Here is a 17,927-nt window from a genome sequence, read left to right on the forward strand (position 1 = left end):
GTCCAGTCAAAATGACTATCACCAAAAATACAAGAAATAATAAATGCTGGTGAGGACAGAAAAGAGACACTTCTACATTATTGGTGGCAATGTAAATTAGTAAGCCATCACGAAATCAGTGTAAAGGTAATTCAAAAAACTAAAAATAGGGGCCGGAGAGATGGCTCAGTAGAATAAGTGTTTTCCTGGCAAGCTCAAGGGCCTGAGTTCAATCCCCGGTTCCGCAAAAAAAAAAAAATAAAATAAAATAAAAAAGAAAACACCTAAAAATAAAACTATCACATGATCCAGTTTAAACAATTCATTTATATAAAGGAATTAAAGTAAGCACAGTAAAGCAACACCTGCATAGTCAATACTTGACCATAACCATGTTATGGAATAAGCCTAGGTACCCATCAGTGGAGGAATGGAAAAGAAATTGGACCACAGAAAATTATTCAGCCATAAAGAATAAAATTATGGGGGGGATTGGAAAATAAATGAAGCCAGAGATTAACATACTAAGCAACATATGCTAAACAAGTATTTTGTGTTTCCATAATATATGAACTCTAAAAACAATAACATCTAGGAGAAAAAGGAGATTCTTATTAAAGAGGAAAGAAATAAGCAGGGAGAGAGATTTAAGGGAAACAAGAGAACGGAAAAAAGGAGTTACTGATTATATTATGATTAATTACTTAATTAGGCCTTCTATTTCCTTGAGATAGCAGTTCAGTGAGGCACAGAGGCTGAATATAAAACTGTATAATAGCCTACAGCCTGGCCTACTGGTCTGGAAAAACAAAAACTACAGTTTAGAGCCTATAAAGCAAGAGGGGCTGTGGCAGATACCCTAAGCTTTTTAACTGAAATCACAAAACGAAGGCAGACTGAAACAGCCAGCCTCCCTTACAAAAATATGATCTACCAATCTTTCATAATAAAACTAAACTCTCCATGGAAGAAGATACTATCCACAGTCACCAACAAACCCTATACAACAGAACTTTATGCAATGATAGAAACGTCTGCTGTCTGTAGTATCTATGTATGTGGCTAGTAGCATTCAGATGGTACTAATTCAGTTGAAGAAATCTATTTTAAAATTTATTTAATTTTAGTTATATTTACATTAAATAGCCACACAAGATCAAAGAGTATAATACTGAACAGCACAGCTCACACATTCATACCGGGGCCAGTATTAAAAAACTGGACAAAGTTGTCAGTTTAACAAGAAATAGCCAAATAAAAACTAAAAGGAGGAAAAGGAGATCAACAGAAACAGTTCCAGTCATACAGTTACTGAAATTTTATGAGATAAGGACTTTAGAGTATTAAGAATGATGAAAAAAATGGAGGAAATAACAGCATTTCAAAAAATAAACTGGAATCTACTTATTAAAAAAATTCAACAACTGGTTACTCATTATGACTCCTAAATACTATAGATATACTGTACTGTACATAAAATTTACCTCAAAAAAAAAGAACTTAAAATATTCCATTTCTGTTGTTACTACTACACAGTATCACTGACTAAATTATAAAGAAAAGAGGTTTATTTTGGCTCCCAATTCTGGTTCAGTGTAAAAAGGGATCACAGCTAGCAATAATTTTCTAGTGATGGCAGAGTCCCAAGGTGGCACAGGTATCACATAGCGAAAGATAGGGAATGTATGAGAGACCTAGCCAAACTGGCTTTTATAGCAGACTCACTCTCCAACTCTCAAGGTAACTTGTTAATCCATTAATTGGATGAATAGATTAATCCATTCATAAAAAGTGTTAACTATCTCTTGAAGATTCTACTTCAGCCCTATCTTTTTTCCAGTCGTCCCAATTTTTTTTTTCTCAACTGCTTAAACAGAAGACAACAAGAAGCCTTAAATACAGGGAAGGTGCAGGGGGGACAACACACAGACGCTGACCAAAAGAAGTCTGTTTTTGAAATCGTGGAAGTTAGAATAAGATGTCATTAAAGTTGTGAGGGAGGACATGGCTTCCATAGTATAATTTGGGGAAAATATACTTTGAAAATAGAACCATGTTTTTGTGGAAATTGACAAAATCAGAAATTCATCTTGAAATAAAAAAAAGACCAGAAACAGCCCCTGAAAGAGTAAGTAGGAAGATTTCAATTCCAGATAGATGATGATAAATCCTAATTTGAAACATAAAATAATGCTTCCCAAATAGAATACTGGAAAATAATTACCTGAGATTTCTTAAATTTAAGAGCTTTCTTAAATAGTACATAAGTGGCAATAATTGAAGAATTTTTGGGGGCTGGTGAGATGGCTCAGTGGTCTAAAGCACCTACTTAGAACAAGCTTAGCAAAGCACAGGGACCATGGTTCAATCCCCCAGCACCACATGCCAGCCAGCCCCGCCCCCTGGTGGGCTGAGCTGGCCACACACACACACACACAAATTTTTTTTTAAAAAGTACATTAAAAAAAAAAAAAGAAGAAGAAGAATTTTTGGCCAATACTAGGGATTGAATCCGGAGGAGCCTTCACAATGAGCTAATAGCCCCAGCCATTTTTTTTTTTTTTTTTTAAAGATAGGTGGCACACACCAATAATCCCAGCACTCCTGAGAGTCTGAAGTAGGAGGGTTACAAGTCAATGCCAGCCTGATCAACTCAGTGACTTAATGAGACCTTGTCTCAAAATTAACTGATTAATTTTTTAAAAGGCCTGGAACCAGATGTTGTGGCATACGGATGTGGTGGCATACATCAGTAATCCCAGCACTTGAGAGGCTGAGGATGAAGGATCATTGCGAGTTTGAGAACAGCCTGGCTACAGTGAGCAAAAGGCCCAGCCTGAAATGCACAACAAGACCTTGTCTCAAAAAGACACACACACACACACACACACACACACACACACACACACAAAAAAGGCCTGGAGATGTAGCTTAGTATAAAGGCCCTGGGATCAACCCCTAATGCCACACCTACCAACCTATGTATATACATACAATGCATAAAAACCATATTAAAATATCAAAACTAATAGCATATACTGTATTCATCCAAGACAGCTTTAAGAGAATGAAAAGGCAAAGCCACACAATATATTTTCCCAAAGGTTTCATATTGGGAATAATTTTAAAATCATACACACATACACATACACACAAACAGCAGAGTAAGGCAAGTGCTGGGCATGGTGGTACACATCTACAGTCCCAGCTCAGGAGGCTGGGAGGGAGGATTGCTGCAAGTTCGAGGCTAGCCATGGTTACATGGTGAGTTCAAGGCCAGCCTAAACTATAGAATAAGACCGTCTCAAAAAGAGAAGTCAACTGAAAATACAGAAAAACAGATAAAAGACACTTTATATAATAGAATACATAAAGTCAATACACTTGACATAAGTAGGGGTTAAATAGGCATGTTCATGATGTAAGAATTTATCAAATTATATACTTAATAGCTGAGTGCCATAAACTATCTTATACTCCAATAAATGGTTCACAAAAAAGGAATGCCTCCAATAAAAGTCTATAAAAAAAGGAGTGCACTAAGCATTACTCATAAAAATTTAACTATATTTTGTAATCTGCCAAAACCTATACATTAAGAGTAGCAGCAGCACATATACCAGAAATAGGCCACCAGGGAACTATAGGAAACTCACTGTCACATAACCACTGTATAATTTTCTTTTAGACTACGTCATTCATCTTTACAGTTTCTATTACAAAATGTACGAAATGTTCCAAGGTGGTATGTGATTTATTTGCATCACAGATTTAATCTTAGAACAACCTTTGAGGTTACTATATCATCATCATACAGATGAGTAAAATGAGGCTCAGAAAGGTTACTTGAGTGACAAAGTGACAGAACTACAATTAAGTGAGTAAATATGGTAATAATTAGTTACCTGTCATTATTTAGTAGCACATGTAAGTATATTATTTCATCTGTTTTATGACTTAAGTTTTACCTGTTTGAAAACAGAATATTTAAAACCTCATGAATCATTACATAATTCTTTTACAAACCCTTAAATTGAACACTGTCACATCCAAAATACTAACCTTGTTACAAATTCAATGTCTCTCTGAAGGGGTTCTATGCTAAAAAGCAATTTAAATCTTTTTAAAGAGAAGCAAACAAAATCTTTTTTTTTTTTTTTTAACCTTAAGTTTTTTCATTAACTCAATTACTCGTCTTCTTGTTTGTTGAAGCAGTAAGTCAGACAACACTTGCCACAATAATGCCTGTCAAAGTGGCTGGCCATAGAAACTCCTGCACCACATTCATGTGAAGGGCACTCTCAATGAAGACGATTAATTTTGCCATTTTCATCCACCTTATAGTATTTTAGGACAGCCGACTTAACCTTCTTTCTCTTATGCTTATTCTTCTTGGGAATGGTGTACAACTTCTTCCTTTTCTTAGTACCACCATGGAGTCTCAACATAAGATGAAGGGTAGACTCCTTTTGAATGTTGTAATCAGACAAGGTACATCCATCTTCCAGTTGCTTACCAGCACAGATCAGCTTTGCTGATCAGGAGGAATTCCTTCCTTATCCTGGATCTTGCCTTTACATTTTCTACAGTGTCCAAGGGTTCAACCTCAAGTGTGTCTTCACCATAAGGGTTTTCACGAAAATCTGCATCTTGTCGGTGGTTCCACCACAGATGGTGGATCCGAAAGCCAAACAAAATCTTTAATAAATTTAAACACACACTTCTATCGTGTCACACAGTTTCCCTACATTATTCAAATATAAGTGCTCTCATCTACAGTCATACTATCCTAAATGTACCTAATCTTATCTGATTTTAAACGTAAGTTCTCTCAATGAGACTACTTCCACAAGTATTTTGTTTGAAAATGATATCCTGTTTTCAAATGACTTTTACGATGAGATTGCCAATTTCTACAATTACATTTTATCACTTACAAAGAAACTATATCCTTAGATGCAAAGGATGATTTATTTTTACTTTGCCCTTACTCAAAATAAAAACATCTACAAAAATACATACCAAAAAAAAAAGTAAATGCCACGCATTGTGCTGCATGCCTGTCATTCCAGCACTCTGGAGGCTACACCAAGAGGACAGCACCAAGTTTAAGGCCAGCCTGGGCTACACAGTGAGTTCAAGGCCAGCCAGGACTACACAGCAAGTGTGTCAAAAACTTTTTTGAAAACTAAGTAAAACAAAAGGGTTATTTATAAATGTTACTTTTCCAATGTTCATTTAAGTATACTGGATTTCGGTTGTCTTGCCTATTAAGTTAGACTAAATGTCTATAAAAATGCTCCCTAAATATCATACGGTTCTGATTTGATTCTGTGTCACAACAGTATTAATACAAATGTTGTATGTATAGGAATTATTGATTAATGCAGCCTTGAGGGTGAGGGGTGGAAGAAGCATATTCATAATGCCAGACAGCAGTTCTGCCACAAATGAAATCACTATTACAAAATGGACCATTCAGACACTCCTGACATCAGAGCAGATACAGGTCTCACACATCAAGGGAAACACTGAAATGCCCACTGAAAGTTACCAAATGCTTCCTGAGCAAAAAACAAACAATTCATACTGTTTTGTTTTGTTTGGGGCAGGGTGTTGCTACGAAGATCAGGCTGGCCTTTAACTCACTGTGTGGTAGAGGCTGGGCTAGAAATTGCAACAATCCTCTTGCCTCAGCCTCCTGAGTGCTGGGATCATAGGCATGCACTACCATGCCCAGCTATAGACACATTTTTAAAGTGCTAAAATCTCTTTTCTTAAATTAACTGCCACCTTTGTTCAACTTTATACATCTATTTTAAGGTCGTAGCATGCCATAATCTTGTCAGCAATCAAGTTTCCTAAATCTATTAGTTTGTGACATATGCTGAAAGTATATTCATATCAGGAGTCGAAGGTGAAGAAGCAACCAAGTTCTCCTTCTAGAAATATGTTGAGAATGTTTGCCTGTGGTATTCAGAGCCACATAAGAATGCTCTGTCACACTATCAGGAAACTAAATGTACACCATAGAGCATCGGTTAAAGTATAAAATACATTTTATCAAATTATAAAATGGAGCTACAATATAAAGGGGAAAAAGTTCTACTTTTACCTCACATGCTTCTCTATTACTAAACTCCGACACTGACTCTAATCACTTTTATAGTTTTAAGACATATTAAGTAATTCTGTTTTTACCATACTGGTTTTTAGGTGCCTATACACAAAGCCTTTTGTACTTCAATGTCTTCTTGTAAAAGAAACAGTTGTTCTTTTTAATGTCAAAGTTTAATACATATTAGATTCTCTCTCCTAAGTAATACAATCTCTCCACACCAGTTGATACCTAAATTATTCACTGGCCACTGAACTGGTGCACCCACTGTTAGTAACATTCAGGGTCCTGGACTCCATTCACAAGAAGATACTGAAGACTCAAACAAACAGGCACATACACTTGGAGTACGTGAGGTCCACAGCGTCATCTGATCCATGGTATTATTACACTCCATGTCACAGTGCATTTATGGGCCTGCATACACTTTCAAAACAAGGCTACCCAAGGCTAGCCCAAGAAAAACACTGATACTCTGAAGTTAAAGGCTTTTATTCAGTAGAATCAAAATCACCATAAAAGTCTCCTTTTAGGGGGCCAGGGAGATAGCTCAGCAGATTAAAGTGCCTGCTTAGGGAAGCTTAAGCAACCACAGAGAATTCAATGCCCAGCACCACATGCTGCACCAACCCCGCCACCAGGGCAGGTTGAACTGGCAAAAAAAGTCTCCTTTTAACCTATGAGTAACTAACAATTAAGTAATTTTTTAATAGTCTTTCAAATCTGATATAAAATGACAGATCAGCCTGACTTATATGACATTATTTTTACTATGTATTTTACAGCTACCAATATACAGAATGGCCAAACCTTTCAAAATCTGGTTTTGCTCAATGCCTGACTACTCTTATTGAACATTTATAATGCTAAATTCTTATAATCTCATGTCACACCTATCATATTCCAAGATTTTTAAATGACATGCAGTTGTTCCTCAAATAAAACCATGTATCTAGTTCACCTGTTAACCAACTTCTTACAGTTAGTAAAATCACTTATTTTATGCAAATGAGGCTGAGATAGCCAGTCACTATAAAGAAAACATGTCTTTGAGACAGGATCCCACCTGCCATTCAGGCCAGTCTATGTAGCACAGGCTGGGCCTCAAACACGGAGCATTCCTCCTGCCTCAGCCTCCCAAGTGCTAGGATTGCAGGCACATACCACCACACCTGGCTTGTAGAAAAAGTTTTTAAATGAAGGATAACTGAAAACAACATGGGTTACTTTACTAATTCTTAAATGTGTACAAATTAAAGACTAAATGGAAAAGACTAAGTTTATAAACTCAAAAACAGCCTCAAGATCTAGGAGGGCATGGCCTATGAAATCTTATACTTAATTCCATAATAAATGTGTTCAATTAAAAAATGTTGGAGAAGGCCCAGGGCCCACCGTATCCTGATTTGACCCAGTGTCCAGGCCTGGCATGTGAGTGAGACCACCCAGGCCTACCTGATCCTCATTCAACTCAGAGCCCAGGCCCGACATGTGAAGGAGACTGGCCAGGGCCCACCAGATCCTGACTGGACCCAGAGTCCAGGCCCAGCATACAGGCCCAGTGTGGAACCCTGCAGCAGAACTCCCTGCAAAGAGGCTAAAGGCAAGACCCACCCAGCTGATCCAGGAGCAGAACCTCTTTGCCAGAGTAGCACAGCAGGTTGACCTCCAAGGGCTGCAGCAAGAAGAAGTGGAGCACAGCAACCAGACCCAAGCCACACCTACCTGGATGAGTTATAGGAAATCACACACCTGAAATAATAACATCAGAAGTGAAGAAACAACTCCAGAAAGGTATAGAGGAAATCAGATCAGAAATAATTTCTGAAGTTAAAAAAAAAAAAAAAAAAAAAAAAAAAATAACTATAATGAAAGTACTAAGTGTTTCTAAAGAAGACACTGATTAAAAAAAAAAAGAGAGAGAGAGAGAGAACAGAAAAATGATGGAGCTCTGCCCCCCCACCCCAGCAGCAGCAGCAGCAGCAGCAGCAGCAGCCACAGTAGCCTCCTCCAGGCAGCCAGAGCCGGAGAGCCAAGAAATGCTCCGGGCCTGACACTCTCAGTTCTGCAAGATGTACTTTAAGACAAGAAAATGAGAAGAGAGAAAGTGTTGATCGGTATCAAGAAAATGTGAAAGAGGTAGAAGCATGGGATAAATACACAGAAGCTGTTCTGCATAATAAAAAGATGTTCGAACTTGAGATTTCTATGTTAAAAGATAAAATAAAAAAACAAGCAAAGAAAATCGAACATCTTCAGAAAAAGCTATTAACTGAAAATTTGGTGATCTTGGGGCAAAACTGGAAACTCCATGTTCCACATGTGTCCGACACAATAAAGAAAATCAGATTCTCCAGCAGGAGTTATTATCTCAGAAAAAGAAATGTGAAACACCAGAAGAGGATAAGGTGAAGTTGGAACAAGAAGTAGAACACTTCAAAAGTGGCATGGAAAAAAATGTGGCAGACCAAGTAAGACAGTATGAACAGGAGATTGAAGAAAGAGCAAAACAAGAGTTGCAAAAATTAAAACAAGTCAATTTCTCTTTACAGAGACAAGTAGCATTTCACCAAAAGTTAGAGCAGATAAGAGAATGGAAATGCTTATGTGCAACAGCATTTGGAACAACAAATTAAAGACCTGCAACAGGAGCTCATTAAAACAAAGTCGCAAAAAGAGTTCAGTGAAAGCGAAATGAAAAAGTACTAAAACTCTATGAAGAAGAATTGGTATCTAAAAGATCACTGTACCGTAATCTAAAGAGATGGTTAGTGATGCGGAGAATTTTTTCATATATTTATTCACTTCTACAATTTCATCCTCTGAGAAGTGTGTGTTCATCTTAGATGCCCATTTTTGAATTGGGTCTTTAAATTTTGGGGCCCTAATGTTTTTTAGTTCTTTATAAATGCTACTTAGCAGACCTTTGTCTAAGTACTTATTAGTTAAGATTTTTCCAAATTTGTGTGTTGTCTTTTCACTTTGTTGGTAATTTCTTTTGACGTGCAGAAACTTCTCAATAAGAGGAGGTCCCAGTTGTTACTTCTTTCAAGTATTACACGTGCAATTTGATTTTTGTTCATGAACTCTCTGCCTGCCCCTATGTCTTCAAGATTTCCTCCTAATTTCTGATTCTCATGTCATACCAATTACTGCTATACTGTCTCTCAAGTAATGTTTGTTTAAAAAAAGTAATAAATGAAAAGCAGACAAAAAAAATGTCATAGGACTGTCTTGCTTCAATGCTGTATTTGTTTAGATTTCTAAATTTCTGCGTAAAAATATGTAATTGTTTATTCCTATTTAAATATTTCTTTTTATTTTTTTCTTCACATTCTGTAGGAATTTAAAGTTTAAAATATCAAAACTTGATGGAAAATACCTGTGCCATGTTATGCCTAAGATGTTTGCTATTCAGATAAATAGTGAGGTTAAGGTCAACTGCCTATGTTATAGGGTAATAATAATAATAAGCTTGTCTTCTGGGGGGTTAACAACTTAAGTTTGCAGACCAAAAATTAGTAAAAAGAAGGGCTGCAAGGACAGCCAACATTTCGGCTCTAGTCTTTCAAGGTCAGTGAGAACTCAGGACATAAGAGAACCTGTAATATACTTTAACTCAGCTGTGGCCCAAATTTTCTGATCAAAGAGATTATGGGGCCACAGAGGAAAGTGATCAATGATGGAGAATGTGCCTAAGTAGTCACATGGAGAGAAAACATTCTCTCAGGCTTTCACAGAGACAGATTGGTCAGGCCATGGCCGTGATTCATTCACATGGAGACACTGAGGGTTTCAGGGTAAATCCTGAGGGGATTAGACTGACCTTGTCAGATACAAAAGTTACATTTCTTGTTATATAGGTCTTGCTTTATTTTGGCCTTAAACATTCAGAAGAAAGGTATAAAAACAAGTTCTAAAAAATAAAGCTATATTAATATGCTGAGCTGTAAAAGGCTCAAGTCAACAACTTCTGACACTGCCAGTCCTATAGATAACCCACTGCTATTAGAGACTACTGGATTCTATTGAATTACTGTGCTGAATTCACACCACTGCAATATTTAAATGGCCATGGAATACCCATCTCTGACTAAATTAAACAAAAAAGGATACAAATGAAGGACCATTTTGTATCTGTATATACAAAATAGGATAGATATACAGTTACTTTCTCAATTCAATGACAAGAAAGATTGGAACTAATAGTTTTTGGACAGGATATCATTTCTGCATCTTGTACTGAGAAGAACACTATGAAGACAAAAATATGCAATGTATTATTGAATCTGTTGTACTAATTGGTTTTAAAACTGTCTCATTGCTATTTGTTTCTCAATAAAATTTAATGAAAATAGAAAAAAATTATGGAATCCTTGAATAAGCAATATAGGAAAGAAACAGAATGCATGAAGTAGATTCACAGTGATACACAGGAAATTAAAACCTCAATCACAAGCCAGCAAAACTGTTTGAATGAAAGTGAAAATAGACTTTCAGACCTGAAAGACACCACTGCACCTAGTGAAAAAGAAAAAGATCTCTTAACAACTAGGATTGCCACGGAGATGGCTCAGTGGAATAAGCATGTCCTTGGCAAGTGCAAGGGCCTGAGTTCAATCCCTGGTTCTGCCAAAAAAAGAAAAAAACTAGGATGCAGGAAAAAATAATTCAACATCTGTAAGACGATGCAAAGATGAACAACTTAAGACTAACAGGCATCAATGAGAAGGAATTAATACAAATGATATGAAAAGAACATGGATAGAATCAATAGCAGAAAACTTCCCAAATATGGGGAAACAATCTGACATAAAGGGAACTGAAGCAAATAGAACTCCAAATAACAATAATCCAAATAAAAACACACCCAGACATATCATAATCAAGATCCCAGAAAATCAGCACAGGAATAGTACACTAAAAGCTGCTAAAGAAACAGATCACATTTAAAGGAAAACCCATCAGAATAATGGCAGATTTCTCTTCACAAACCATCCAGTCAAGAAGAGCATGGAGCAAAGTACTACAAGTCTCGCAAGAAAACAAATTCCAACCCAGACCGATATGCCCTGCAGTATAATGGAGAAGTGAAATACTTCCACGACAAAGAACGAAAGAATTTCATGATGACAAAGACAACCCTACACAGACTACTAAAAGATGTTCTAGAAAGGGAGCAAAATGACCACAGCTCCATGAATGAGACTGGAAAGAACCCACCAAATAGGGTAAACAATTAAATAGAGAATAAGAGGTATACAAAAGCAGTCTTTCAGTTATTCTTTTTTTTTTCCAGTTATTCTTTTGTATACAGCAGCAAAATATTTCCATAAGCATACTCTAAAAATAGATTTCTCCTGCACCTGATGGGTCATGATTCTATCTGAGTCTACAGGGTAGATATCAAGGAAATAGCAGTAGCTCAGTCCCACAAGTGACACCTGGCCACCAGTAAGTGCATGGACACTGTCCAGGTCCATGACATACTAGAACTTTGAGCGATATCCTATCCTAAACTGTTAGAAGTGCTGGTCATTTATTTGCCATTCCAGTATTTATTTACCTTATGTTTTATTCTTAGTAATTCTTTACTATCATGAATACTTTTTCTTAGTTCAACTGTTTTGAAATATTTAATTTTCAATTAACATTTTCTGAATATTACTTAATCTGAATATTCATTTTAAGATTTATACTGTATCTTTGACTTACAATCTACTTAAAAGATATGGTATGACATTTTCTCCTAGTATTAAAAACCTTAAAAAGCATTAATTCCATTTTCCATTGACTTTGTATTACTTACACACACACATACATATACATGAAAAAAATGTGTATGACCCGACATAAGATTGATACTGTTTCATAGAAATCTTTAACGACCTTTTTAATGGGTTCATCTAATACATTTTACATACTCCTGCATAACTATCATTTTGTGAGCTCTTTATTCCTTATCCAGACCATACAGCAACTTCTCTTGCCTTCTGAATTATGCTCTTTGTTATTTCCTATATGCTATGTCTGGAGGTAGTAGAATATTTCGAGTTTGCCTCTCTCTCAGTTGTCAAGATCTGCTCGCCGGCTCAGCCGGGCACACGGAGCCAACATGCCAGTGGCGAGGAGCTGGGTTTGTCGTAAAACCTACGTAACCCCGCGGAGGCCCTTCGAGAAGTCCCGCTTTGACCAAGAATTGAATAGGATCGGCGAGTATGGGCTCTGAACAAGCGAGGGGTCTGGAGGGTCAAATTCACCCTGGCCAAGTTCCGCAAGGCTGCCCGGGAGCTGCTAACGCTGGACAAAAAAGACCCTCAGCGTCTCTTCGAAGGCAATGCTCTCCTGCTGCAACTCGTCCACATCGAGGTGCTGGATGAGGGCAAGATGAAGCTGGATTACATCCTGGGCCTAAAAATTGAGGACTTTCTGGAGAGGTGCCTGCAGACTCAGGTCTTCAAGCTGGGCCTGGCCAAGTCCATCCACCACACCCGTGTGCTCATCCGCCAGCACCACGTCAGGGTCCACAAGCAGGTGGTGGACATTCCCTCCTTCATTGTGCGCCTGGACTCCCAGAAGCAAGCACATCGACTTCTCTCTGTGCTTCCCATGGGGGAGGCCGCCCAGGCCGTGTGAAGAGGAAGAATGAAAAGAAGGGCCAGGGTGGGGCTGGAGCCGGGATGACGAGGAGGAGGAATAAACCCACCCTTCAAATTCTGTCGAAGGATTTAGTTTTCTAGTACAGAATAACCCAGGATGAAGAAAAAAAAAAAAAGAATACTTCGAGTTTGTGTAACTGGAAAATAATTTACTTTTAGTTTTCAAAGGTATGTTTGCTAAGTACAAAATTCAGAGGACAAATTTTTTTTTTTTCTTTCAGTCCTTTAAATTAACTAGCCTATTTTCTTACACACTTGGCTTTTTGGTTTTTTTCTAATGTAGAACAATAAGCTATTTAATTTTGTTCTTCCATAGCTAATATCTTTTATGCTTATGATTTAATGATTTTTTTCTTTATAAGTTTTGGATGATTTCATTTTTGTGTATCTTGGTATGATTTTATTCAATTTTCTTGTGCAAAAGGTTCACTTTTCTTGGAAATGTGGTGTACATTCAACTAAATTTAGAGATTTTGGGCTGGAGAGATGGCTCAGTGGTCTAAAGCACCTACTTGGAACAAGCTTGGCAAGGCATCAGGGACCGCGGTTCAATCCCCCAGCACCACATGCCAGCCAGCCCCGCCCCCTGGTGGGCTGAGCTGGCCACACACACACACCTCTCTCTCTCTCTCTCTCTCTCTCTCTCTCTCTCTCTCTCTCAAATAAATAAAAAAAAAAAAATAAATAAATAAATTTAGAGATTTTAAAGTTATAAATATTTATTGCCTACCCCTTTCTACTTTGAGAATTCTAATTATATGAATATAAGTTTCTTGATTCTGGCACAGAGTGCAATATTACATGACTGATCTGTAAATTCTTCATTTTTATTTTTGACAATTTTTATTTTTATATTCATTTAAGTTGGTAAATTATTTACAATGTACAATCTATTATTAATCTCATGCTATGTATTCATTTCAGAAATATTTCTCTAAAATTCATTCTGTCTATATCTTGTATCTTTCACATTTCAATAGTTGTCTACAATTTTTAATATGTAATCATTGATTTTTCAATAAAAATGAAAAAATAAAAATAAAAATATTTATTCTTCAAATTTGAGATCATATAAAAATAGACATAAAAAGATCCATCATTCTTATCTCACATATCTTAAATACCCATGTATATAAGCAAGACTCAGTTTCAGAACAAATTGTAATTAATGAAAAAAGAGTTTCAAAGGTCAGGCTGGACAGGAAGAGTTAGGATACTATAAAAAGCAATCCATGCATGAGTGTGGAGCCACATTAGAAAACATTACAAGTCCTTTCCAGCATTGAAATTCCATGTTTCTCCATTCTAGTCATTTGTGCTAGGTAGAGCCCAGAACAGTAACTACAGGGTGGCCAGACATGACTTTACCCAGGAGGTTAATACCTAAAGTAAGCCTGAAGGCAATCCAGGAATTAATACCTAAGTTAGCCTTGAAGTATGAACACAATTTTCACAGGAAAGAAGAGAGGTAAATATTCACTCCTAGGCAAAGAATAAGAATAAAAAGCTTGTAACATGTTTAAAAATAATATTAGGCAAGGGTAAAATTGTACTCTAAAGCTAAAGAGGGAAAATAACACAGGCAAAATACCACATACTAGTCAATCTACATTCTTAAATTCTGACATATATTAAAGATGTTATCAATAAGGTTTTCAATCATGAGATCAAACTTATTTGCTGGAGAAGGGAATGATGACAAGAATATCGAGGAATCTTAAATTTTTTAAATCATTTTGAAAAAGAAGATTGGAGGACTAAACTTTTGGTTTCAAAAATACTACAAAGCTGCAACAATCAGAATAGCATGTTAACAATATAAATACAAAAAGACCAAAAGAACAGGCTAAAGAGCCAGAAGTAGTATGCATATATGGATGAATGATACATGGTGCCAACTCAATGGAGACATACAGTATCTTCAACAAAAGAGTATTTGGAAAACTATATTCATAAACAAAAGAATGATCCTTACATACATAAATTAGCTCAAAATGGATTAAAGACCTATAACTCCTTTTATTAAAAACAGAAACTATAAAGAAAAAGCTTTATGTCCTTGGACTTAGCAATTATTCCTTAGATATGACAAAAAGTAGACAAATGGGACTACATAAAACTTAAGTGTACAAGCAAAAGAAATAACAGTGAAAAGGCAACCTAAAGAATGGTAGAAAATATATGCAAATCATGTCTTATAATAGGGTAAGGGATTAATATATTAAATATATAAAGAATGATAATAAAACTTAATTGGATTTTTAAAAATAAAAGGACTTGAATGGACATTTCTACAATAATGGTACACAAATAGCTCACAAGCTCACAAAAACAATGCTCAGTTGCATTTTCATCAGAAACACACAAAACCACAATAAGATACCTCACATCTATTATGATAGCTACTACAAACACATACACACAGAGAGAAAACGTACACATACACACACAGAAAGTAAGTGCTGATAACGAGAAATAAACTCTGGTGCATACTAGTGAAACTGTAATGGCACAACTATGACATAAAATACCACAGTATTTCCACAAGTCCTCAAAAAACTAAAAATAGAAGCACTATGTGATACAGCAATTCGACCTCTAGGTATATAACCAAAAGAATAAAGAACCTTGAAGAGTTACTTACACAACCATGTTTATAACAACTATTCACAACAACTAAAAAGTAAAAGCAACTCCAAATGTCCATCAAAAGATGAATAAAATGTGGTAAATATATACAACTATTATTTAACGTTAAAAAAAAAAATCCTGTCACATGCTGCAACACAGATGAGACTTGGAGACATTCCTGTATAGTAAGTGAAATACACTTGTCAAAAAAGCCAAATACTGTTATGATTCCACTATATAACCTACTATTGGACAGTCTACAATCATCTGTGCAACAGCAAAAATAATAGCAGCAACAAAAGGAATTAAGTTATAATCTACTGAGTAAAATATGAGTCCATGAATCCATACTGATATAACTAAATATAGTGAAGGGAAAGCTCTTCCTTGTAGAACATTTTCTAACCAAGGAATGCTGGAATCAGAAAATCGTCACTTAGCAACTCTGAATACTGAGTAGGGCCAGATTCACCAACAATGCAAAAACTGGGCAATGAAAATAAGAAACCATATACCTGAACAGTCTGAAGTATCTTTCCACAACGTGATTATTAATTACAAATACAAGTAATCCTACAGTGGACAAATCTGGCAGTTACACCCCCTTAAATCAAGTGAACAAAGTTAATGGTACCAATAATTCAACAAATTGGCCTCATATGCTTTCCAATACATGAGTTCTTGGGGGAAACAAAAGGAAAATCTGAACATAGCGATGAAAAGCACCCCCCCCCAAAAAAAACAAAAAGAAAACCCTCACAAACAATGCACAAAAAAACTGACTGGTAGTACCCCTCAGAAGTGTCAGTATTATTAAGGCAAAGAAGGCATAAGTAATTGTCTCAGATTAGAGGACACTGAAGAGGCATAGCAAGTGATTTAATATGCGACCCAGGCCTGAATTTTGGGTAGAAAAATGTCCTCAATGGGACATCTGGAAAAACCTGAATAGTTTCTTAACTACCGAACAGTATTGCTTTTCATTTCCCCAAATCAAACAGTATTTTGAATGGCTCAAAAACATTCTTTAAATGAATAAACTTGAAGTTAACTGATGATCATTTTCATCATGAGAATGTCCTTATGTTTAGGAAATATATAAATATACACTGAAGTATTTAGAGGAAAGGGGGTTTCATATCAAAAACTAACTTTCACTGTAGGAAATCATGTACATAGAGATAAAAGAAAGAGTAGGGTGGTAGAAAGTTAACATTTAAAGAAGCTGGAGAGTGAGGGTGAGGTTATACAGGAATGCTTTGTACCTCTTAGGGAACTGTAAATCTAAAATTACTTCTAAGTAAAAAGAGGATTTCTGTTTTGGTTCAGTTTTGAGGTTGAAGGGGGCGTTGTTTTGTTTTGGGTTGTTTTGTTTTGTTTTAAGGTGCTGAGGACTGAATCCAAGCCCTTCATATTGAGCTACACTACAGGTCATATTCATATATATATATATAAATTTTTTTGAGCTAAGACCTCACTAAATTACAAAATTGCCCAGTACTGGGACTGCATGTGTGTGCCAACATGCTTAGCATAAAAAACATTTTAAAAAATTAAATTAAAAAATAAAAAACACAGGGTCAGCCAGATAGCTCACTGGACTAAAGGGCCTGCTTAGGCAGGCTCAGGGACTGGGTTCAATACCTGGCATGCGGTGCCAGCCCCACCGCCAGGGGTGCGCTGAGATGGTGACTTAGACTGAGTGTGGTAACGTGTACCTGTAATCCCAGCACTTGGGAGGCTGAAAACAGAAGAATCACTATGAGTTCAATCTGTGTAGTGGGACCCTGTAGACCCTGTACTAAATACATTAAAAAATATGAAAAAATTAAAAAGCAAACAAAAGGTTCAGGTCCTTTTATTATTCTCTCACCCAGTCACAGTATTTTTTTATTTATTTATTTTTTTTTTTTTTTGCGGTACCAGGGATTGAACTCAGGACTCTGAGCTTGCCAGGCAAGCGCTTATTCTACTGAGCTATCTCCCCAGCCCTCACGGTATTTTTATCAATATGCCCATTAGATTATAGGCACCATAAATGCAAAAATTACATTTTTTGACCCTCAATATAAAAGCAGTGGACCCAGGCCGCGGGATCCTGAACAGACCCGGAGCGTAGGCCGGCGAGTGAGTGAGACGACCAGGGCCGCGGGATCCTGAACAGACCCGGAGCGTAGGCCGGCGAGTGAGTGAGATGACCAGGGCCGCAGGATCCTAAACAGACCCAGAGCGCAGGCCTGGCGAGTGAGTGAGACTTTCCCGGCCCAGGGATCCTCTTTTGACCCAGGCTGCTGGCCCAGCAGGGAACCCTTCAGCAGAACTCCCTGCAAGAAGGCTAGAGGCAAGACCCACCCAGCTGATTCAGGAGCAGAACATCTTGCCAGAGAGACACAAAGGGTTCAATTCTAACACCTGCAGCAGAAAGAAGTGGAGCACAGCAGCCAGATCCAAACAACACCCACCTGGAGGAATCCGAACTTCATACATCCGGACCTGGTGCTAAAGTAATAACTCTATCTAAGCTCTACACCAAAGGTCAG

The 17,927-nt window shown here is 36.9% G+C and overlaps 1 protein-coding gene and 1 pseudogene across 3 annotated transcripts in view; one reads left to right on the forward strand and one right to left on the reverse strand.

The window, feature by feature from the left end:
- Window positions 1–17,927, reverse strand: part of Hipk3 (homeodomain interacting protein kinase 3) — a 101,902-nt gene that overhangs the window by 51,595 nt on the left and 32,380 nt on the right. The gene's annotated exons all lie outside the window — the stretch shown is intronic.
- On the forward strand, window positions 12,162–12,797 carry LOC105741646 (annotated as a pseudogene).

The sequence above is a fragment of the Octodon degus genome, unplaced genomic scaffold (assembly GCF_000260255.1).
Source record: "Octodon degus isolate 3935 unplaced genomic scaffold, OctDeg1.0 scaffold00018, whole genome shotgun sequence".
Taxonomy (NCBI): Eukaryota; Metazoa; Chordata; class Mammalia; order Rodentia; family Octodontidae; genus Octodon; species Octodon degus.